Source organism: Sciurus vulgaris (assembly GCF_902686455.1).
Source record: "Sciurus vulgaris genome assembly, chromosome: 8".
In the NCBI taxonomy this organism is placed as follows: Eukaryota; Metazoa; Chordata; class Mammalia; order Rodentia; family Sciuridae; genus Sciurus; species Sciurus vulgaris.
Window position 1 is genome coordinate 66560773 of NC_136468.1, and position 8532 is coordinate 66569304.

Here is an 8532-nt window from a genome sequence, read left to right on the forward strand (position 1 = left end):
CCACTTTGTCACACAAAAGGAAACTTAAAAGCTCTCCCAGCCTTTCTTTAATTCATGTTTTAGATATGTTAAATTGTGTTAACTAATTTTCATGTAGACTCAGGAGTCAATATATGTAAACATCTTAAAATAACATTTAAGAAAGAGTGTAATGTGCAGTAGCAAAAATGGGACAACAGTGACTGAGATTGGGGTCTCTGATGACCTCATGGCTGTGGCATGCCTGGTGCCTGGGAGTGCTCCTGTGCAGGGGCACAAGATGCCTAACTGCTGTGGCAGTACATTGATCTCAGGCACACAGTTCTTGGGCAGGAAGGAATTCTTTTGCTAGATAACAAGTGTTTCATCAGCTCCCTTCTCTGGTTCCTGCCCACCTTACAGTAACTTTGAACAGTGGACTTCCTTAAGAACTACACAGAGCTCCTAACATTGCACTTTGCAGCTCTAAAAAAAAAAAGTTACATTAATGTCCTAGTCTCGTAACTTTCCTGAAAACAAAGAATAATGCTTACATACATATATAAAGATTGCTGACATAACTCTTTAGATCTGCATTTCCATCAGAGAAGAGAGCTCCATCTGATCTCGGCTTAATCTTCAAAATCTGTGTTTATAAACCTTTATTTTCTAATACTCCTTTGTCCCTCACTGAACTTGAGAATTTGGTCATGCTGGTCATGGCAAAAGAGGAAGCCCCGCCTTACCTGAGATAAGGCTCTGCCTCACAACCGTGCTGCACGTTAGAATGGTTCCAAAGTAAGCCAGACTTTAACTCCTTTAAAGTTGTGTTCAAAAGTTTGATGTTTGTTGTAAAGATTACTGTAATCTCAACCAGGGGATATAATGAGTAACTCAGCCAAAACTCAAGATAGCTATTGCACAAACTGAATGTTTTACTGTTGATGATTCCATTTTGTATTTCCTTGTAAACTCTGTTTCCTGATATTTTGCAGAAGTACACCATAGATTAACTTAAAAAGCCATCACCTATAGGACAGATAATATAGACCCAATTAGATAAAAGGGGGTAAATAACTGTAAAGTTATAGACATTAAAGTTAAAGCCCAGTACTCTTACTTTATGACTGGTGAGACTGGCTTACTGGATGGTAAGATCAAACTTAGAGATTGAGATTAAATACAAAGGTCAAGAAAAGTCCTTATTTGGGTCTTGCCCTCAAAGTCAGCCCAAACTCAGGGAACAAGAGGACTTCTCTAAGGAGCTTTGCAACTCTGGATGGGTCACACGAACTCTCCTGATCAAGGAGATTGATGAGGCCACTAGAGAACGAAAAGCCACTCAGTGCACCTGCTGCAGAGGAGGGTCATGAAAAAAGAGCGACATCCCTGGTGCTTTCAAGGGAAGCCACCTCATCGAGGAGACCCTGCCTAACCAATGGCACTAATGGAGCTAAGAAGCTGCTCATAAGTTCTCTATGAGTGACCCCTGTGGGAACTCAGCTGGCTCTTTAACAGACAGGAACAGGTCACTTTGACCAACTTGATCTTAAACACCTAGCAAAACAGTTAAGACCAAAATATAGCCATTCTTGGGCATTTAAAAGAAATAATACTTAAATGTAACTTAACATGTACACTTGTGTTAGCCCACTAGAATAAAGACTAAAAGCTACAAAAGAGATTTTTAGGCAAATGTGCCTGATAACTATCAAGAGAAACTGCCAGAGTCAGAAGTTTTAGTCAGTTTAAAGCCCTACAGACACAGGTAGGCTTAATCTATGTTTATTAGTAACAGAAGTACAGAGATCTCTACGAAATGTTGTGTTTACATTCCTGATAACATGGACAATGTTAAAGTTCCCAAATAAAGGCCTTGTCCTCTCCAGCCTTTGCTAGGCCTTGTTATGGGAACAACTTCTCAGTTCTTCCACCCCCTGGAGAGGAATTATTGACTTCTGTCATCTTTATGATATGCATTGGCATGTTCCAGATTCTGCAACATTTATATTGTATCAATCTCATTTCAGTACTCATGTCTTTTTGTTCTTCTCTCATAGAAGCACCCATCCTCAGATGCCTTTACAACCTGCTCTTCCCCAACCAGACTTCTACCTTGGACCCCTCAATTGACCCGATTTCTGAAAAGGGAACTCCAAACTGCTTGCCCCATGCTGCTTCCTTCCAGCTTGAAGAAGCCAGAGCAGTCATTGACCCCCTTTCCCTACAGCAAAGGAGTTCTTAAAATTAGAGGGGTGAATGAAGTGAGAATTGGGGACAGGCAATTAGTGTAGAATAGGGGATCAGTCAAATGGAGGAAATGAAGTCCGTGAAAACCATCTGCCTTTGGAAGTCTGGAAGGAGAATGGACTTTTTACATCTCACCTGCAAAACCAGCCCCAGTCACTTAGGCAGGAAAGAGAGAGAAGGCTTCGGAAAGAACTGGAGAGCAAAAGATTTTCTTATAAAAAACAGAAACGGGGGAATGTAATGTATAAAGCTGCTTCCCCGCCCTTTCTGTTGCAGACATTTTCCCCGCCTCCCAACCACTTGTCAATCTGTGAACATCCTAGCTAGCTATTGGTTCATCAGTCAGCTTGCAAGTATCCTTCTCCGATATTGGTCCCCTGTTAGCCCAGCGGAATTCAACTGTTTACTGTAGCCACCCCGCCATCTTTTCTCATTCTTCTTCTGTCTCTCCTCCTCACTTTCTCTATCCTCCTGGCTTTCACACTCTCTCTAGTGCACGCCCTTTCTCTTTCCCTTTCTTTTCCTCTCATATTCTCTCTTACCCTGCAGGGAGACACTCTGTTTGCTTAATAAATTCCCTTATGTGATTTCCCATGTCCGGCGTGGTTTCATGGGATTTCTTTACAGTATGCAATAATTCCCCTACCACAGCAAGATAAAAAGATTTTAAAGAACATCTGTTTTAATTTTTTTTCTGCTTACATTAATGTATTATTTATTTCTCGGGAGCAAGAAGAACAGATTTGACAATATTATAGTCTTCGGGCATCCATTTATCAGGTTCATCTTTTTCTCAACTAAAGGTAGAATTCTTAAATGGCAAAAGGCCTAGAGTTTTGTTCAGTAAGTTGGGAGCTTCTGAGAGTTCCCTGCAACCTGGTACTTTGCTAATGAACTGATCATGCAATGAAGCCACCTTGTAGATAACCCAATGCTAGGAAGAGGAAAATGAAGGTTACAGAGCTACTTAGATAGTTGAGCTGACAGACTTATTTAGTTAAACAGAAGGAGAAGACAAGAATGACTGCCAGGATGCTGAGCAGTAGCCATGACTGAAGTTGAGAATATTGGGAGGAACAAATCTGGGAGAGGGAAATGAGTTCTGTTTCAGAAAGGCATAATTTGAGGGGCCTGGAAGACATCCAAATGGTGATGCTCAGTTGACTAAATGATTCTGGAGCTTTGAAAAGCTATTAGAGCTAAACGCTTAGATTTAAGAGTCATTAAGATGTAGATGGTTGTTAACTTCATGTAATAAGTGAAATCACACAAGGAGAGTGAATAGAATGAGAAGACAGAAGGAGAGTATGGAAACAAACACATCAACATTCCAGTTAGCTGAACCTGGAAGACTGGAAGAGGGGTATGTGGTCACAAAACAATAATCCTGTAGATTCTTGGCAGAAGCAAATGGACATCTTTTCTAGAGAAAAACATTTATGACAGGGAGTCTAATTGCAGGATAATTTGTTAGACTGACCAATGGTGGACAGCAGGACAGGTGCCATGCTCCCCATTCTTAAACAGGAGCAGGCAGGAGCAGAGGAGGTTTCCTGAACCCAAAGTTGCACCATTTGGAGACAGTTTGCAAAGTTAGGAAAGTCCCTCAATTGAACGGAGGGGTTATTGAAGAGAGTGATGAGTTTTTGACTCTGGGCCAAATTCCTTTGGCAGTTTGGAGGCAGCTGCAGCTATGGGGAAGAGAAATGACAAAAACTTTCCCCAGAGCCACAAAAGCTGCTAGGGTTGGGGAAGTAGGTAGGAGAAAAAAGAGCCATTTTTAGAGAAAAAAAAAATCTTTTGGAAGGTCAACGAGAAAGGAAGAAAGCCATGAGAAGACCATAGGAAAGGAAATCCTGGAGATGGGGACATTCTATTCCCTTCAGAATAGAATTGGCTTTGTCCTACAAGTCCCAGAGGTGAGGGTATTTCACCAACACCTCTTCTTGGGCCCTGCCCACCCATTGGCACCACAACCAGTGCCAGCAGGGCTCCCTACCCTGGTGGGATCTGCTTAAATTAGAGAGGGCAGGAGAGTTGCTGATGCTCAAAAGTGGTGAGAATTCTGTAGAGCAGACTTTGTTTTAGGTCTTTTTGACTAAACTGTTGATACTGCCGTTTACCAGAGATGAGTTCTGCTCCCTCTAATGTTGAAGTTTGAACACTAGAGAAAAACGCCAAAGCAAGCATATAGAGCAGGTTTTATTTAAAAGTAGTAATAATACAGACTTCTCCCGAGGGGCAGAAGAGGGCCATGGCTGATGTTCTAGAATCCCAAGAAGTGAGCACACCCTACATCTTTTATAGGTTAAGGTCTCTTTTGTTCTCCAGTTCTCTCCCCACTTGTCTCTCCTTCCTGCCTATGTGATTAGGCCCGGTTTTGCTGGTGAGATGCAAAAAGTGAGAAGCAAATGGGGAGAGGGAGGGCCAAAGTGATTCAGGCAGGTAAGGACCCAGGGGGTATTAATTAGCATCTCCTTGCCTATAGTCCCTGACAAGGGCAGGCAAATTTGGTAATCAATGGGCTCCCGAGATCCTTGACATTCCATTCTCCCAGGGGCAGTCTCCAACTGCCAGAGGCAGATGACTTTCATGGCCTCCATTTCCTTGGTTTGACGTGATCCCCTATTTCCACACTAACTGCCTATTCCCAATTCTGGCTTCACTGTGACAGCTTATCACGCCTCCCTGCTGATAGTTCTTAGAATGGAAGGTCAAGTCTGAATGGAATGCAGTCCAAAGTGTACCGGAGGGTCAGAGATTGAGAAAGAAGCCTCAGTCCTGACCACCCTGGAAAGACAAACCTAAGCAAATAGCTGGAAAGATGATTCACTAACTGGAGGCAGCTCTGCAGCTATGCTTCTCTGCCTCTAGATGTCGCCCTTGGAGTCAGAATCATTTGTGACTCCATGCGTGTTCCTCACTCCAAGATAAGGAAGCAAAAACTTGCCCCTCAAGAGAAATGACAAACCCTACTTGGTTGAACTTAGGCATATCTGACCCCAAAAATAAAGGACTGCGAGTGTGGGAGAGCGTGCAAATAACTGGTCTCTTTCTTACTATGTCGGATATGTGACGAGTAAGGTGGTTAGACGTTGGAAATAAGGTACACTAATTGAATTAACTGGAAGAGACTCTGGGAGTCTCTGTCTTACAGGCAATGAACTGGTTTGGACCAGGAACTACCTCCTACCTTCAATAGGAAAGCCTATAATTTCTTATTGGCCTCACAATGCCTAAAGGGCTAGGCAGTTGGGTTTCCCAGAAAATTCCTATAAACTGCTAACATCTAAAATGGCATTTCTTAGATGTCAAGTCATCTATGGTTGCCCCATTGAGAAAATTCCCTAATGAAAAGGGAGTTGAACCGCGGCCATGACAGGCTGTGTTTAGGGCATGAAAGATTTCAGGCCTAAGTTTGAATTTCCTGGAGCTCAGATAGCCGATTCCAGGAAGGCCACTAGATTAGGACTGGCCTTTGGCAAACAACCAATCAGGAGCTAACAAGCCAATGGATATCATTCCAAACCATATATGTCGAAATGTTAAGACCTGGGTACCCTAAGCCAATGGAAACATGCCAAACCACACATGTTGAAAGATCAGCCAATCATTTACTTTGCTTTGTTCAAATTTCCCGCTTTACTGTGGAGCTCATAAAAATCCCGCTGAATCGAGACTCGGGGCTCTCAGCCAGTACCTGCTGCATCAGTGAACGCTATGAGTCTGAGCTCGCTATGAGTCTGAGCTCGAGCTTGCAATAAAGACCCTCTTGCTTTTGCATCGGAGACTGCTCCCTGCTGGTCTTTGGGGATTCGTGATCTGGGCACAACACTACTTATCCAATAAAAAAGAGACCGGAGGAGGGAAGTGTCTCTTCACTTCAACTTAATTGTGTGTCTCACATGGCATAGCTCTCTATAAGGTGGAGGAAGAACTGGAACACTTAAGTCCTTGGTTTGAGTCCTTGGATTATGAATGTCCCTAGTACAGCTGATTACTTACCCATGCCATATGATATTGTAGAAATACCTTTTATCCACCTTACCACCAATGGAATGTCAAAAACAAACAGAAAACCATAAAAATAGAGCAAGAGAAAAGTCTGATACCTAATGTAAGGCCCCCAAAAAGGAAACCCCAACTCTGTCCCATGGATCCACGGCAACCCCAATCAACCGCAGGAGGCGTCACTTGATGCGTCACTTGATGCAAACCGCAAGAGGTGTTTATTCCAGCTCTCTGGGACCCGACTCGTGACTCACACAGAAGTCGAGGAGTCAAGTTCCGAGCAAAAAATCTTGTAGGTTTATAAAGGCAGAGACCACACATCGGGAGGGGTCGCACATGAAAGGGAAAAGGGGAACAAAGCTGCTGGGAAATTTCAAAGGGGGTCTGGGTTTGCTGATAACATACAACATGTTTCACAATGTTTTACAACAGGGTGTAGATTCTGGTATCTTAACTGCCTGAATACTATCTTGCTCCGATTACTCTTTTACTCTCTGTTTGGGACTGTTTCCTGGAACAGCTTTAAGGGCTTTGTTCCCGTCACTGGGAGGGAAACCTTAGGGAGTTGAGATAAAATAGACAGCTTTAAAAAATGTCCATTCTTTCACTGACAGAAAACCACAAGTAAACTGCCAGTAGACTTCTTCCCTAAAGAGTAAACACCAGGAAAGGAAGAATAGCAACAAGATGCTGAGGAAAAAAATGTCTATCTCAAATTGTGTACCCAGAAGACAAGCTAAAGGTAAGAGCAAAATTAATTAATTAATTTTTATGAATAGAAATAGATGAATGTGTCACCAACAGATCTATTTTATATAAGGAACATGTACAAGTTGTGTAAGAAAACTATGCCAGACATGGGAAATCACATAAGGGAGTTTATTAAGCAAACAGAGTGTCTCCCTGCAGGGTAAGAGAGAAAATGAGAGGAAAAGAGAGGAAAAGATAAAGGGCACGAGCTAGAGAGAGTGGAAAAGCGAGGAGGAGAGAGAAAGCAAGTGAGTAGGAGAGAGAAAAGCAAGAGAAGATGGCAGGTAGCTACCCTTAAGCAGTTGAATTCCGCCGGGCTAACAGGGGACCAATAATGGAGAAGGATACTTGCAAGCTGACTGATGAACCAATAGCTAGCTAGGATGTTCACAGCCTGATAAGTAGTTGGGAGGCAGGGAAAATGGCTGCAGCGGAAAGGGCAGGGAGAACAGCTTTCAGACTGACAATCTAGGTTGTGATGCAACGGAAAGGAGGGGGGGAGCAGCTTTGTATTACAATGAGTGTGTCACCAACAGATCTATTTTATATAAGGAACATGTAAAAGTTGTACTTCAAGAAGAAAAACAGAAGGAAGGTTCAAAATCAAGAAACTGAAGCCAGAATTGGGGACAGGTAGTTAGTGTAGAAATAGGGGATCACGTCAAACCAAGGAAATGGAGGCCATGAAAGTCATCTGCCTCTGGAAGTTGGAGACTGCCCCTGGGAGAATGGAATGTCAAGGATCTCGGGAGCCCATTGATTACCAAATTTACCTGCCCTTGTCAGGGACTATAGGCAAGGAGATGCTAATTAATACCCCCTGGGTCCTTACCTGCCTGAATCACTTTGGTCCTCCTCCCCCCAATTTGCTTTTCACTTTTTGCATCTCACCTGCAAAACCAGGCCTAATCACATAGGCAGGAAGGAGAGACAAGTGGGGAGAGAACTGGAGAACAAAAGAGACCTTAACCTATAAAAGATGTAGGGTGTGCTCACTTCTTGGGATTCTAGAACATCAGCCATGGCCCTCTTCTGCCCCTCGGGAGAAGTCTGTATTATTACCGTTAAATAAAATCTGCTTAATATGCTTGCCTTGGCAGGCTTCTCCGATATACTTCAACACCTGAGGAAGCAGAACTCGTCACCAGTAAATGGTGGTATCAAAACCATGGTGAGGAAAGAAAGTGATCAACACAGATAGATCTAAAAAATTGTCTGCATAAAATGATGATAAATGAAGTACTGATGTCTAATCTGAGGGGTTTGAGAAAGGCAAAACTGAAGCCAGAACTGGGGACAGGCAGTTAGTGTAGAAATAGGGGTTCGGGTCAGATCGAGAAGATGGAGGCCATGAAAGCCATCAGCCTCTGGAAGTTGGAGACCTCTCTGGGAGAATGGAATGTCAAAAACCTGCAGAGCCCATTGATAACCAAATTAACCTGCCCTTGTCAGGGACTGCAAGCAAGGAGATGCTAATTAATACCCCCTGGACCCTTACCTGTCTGAATCACTTTGGCCCTCCCCCTGCCCGATCCGCTTTTCACTTTTTACATCTCACCTGCA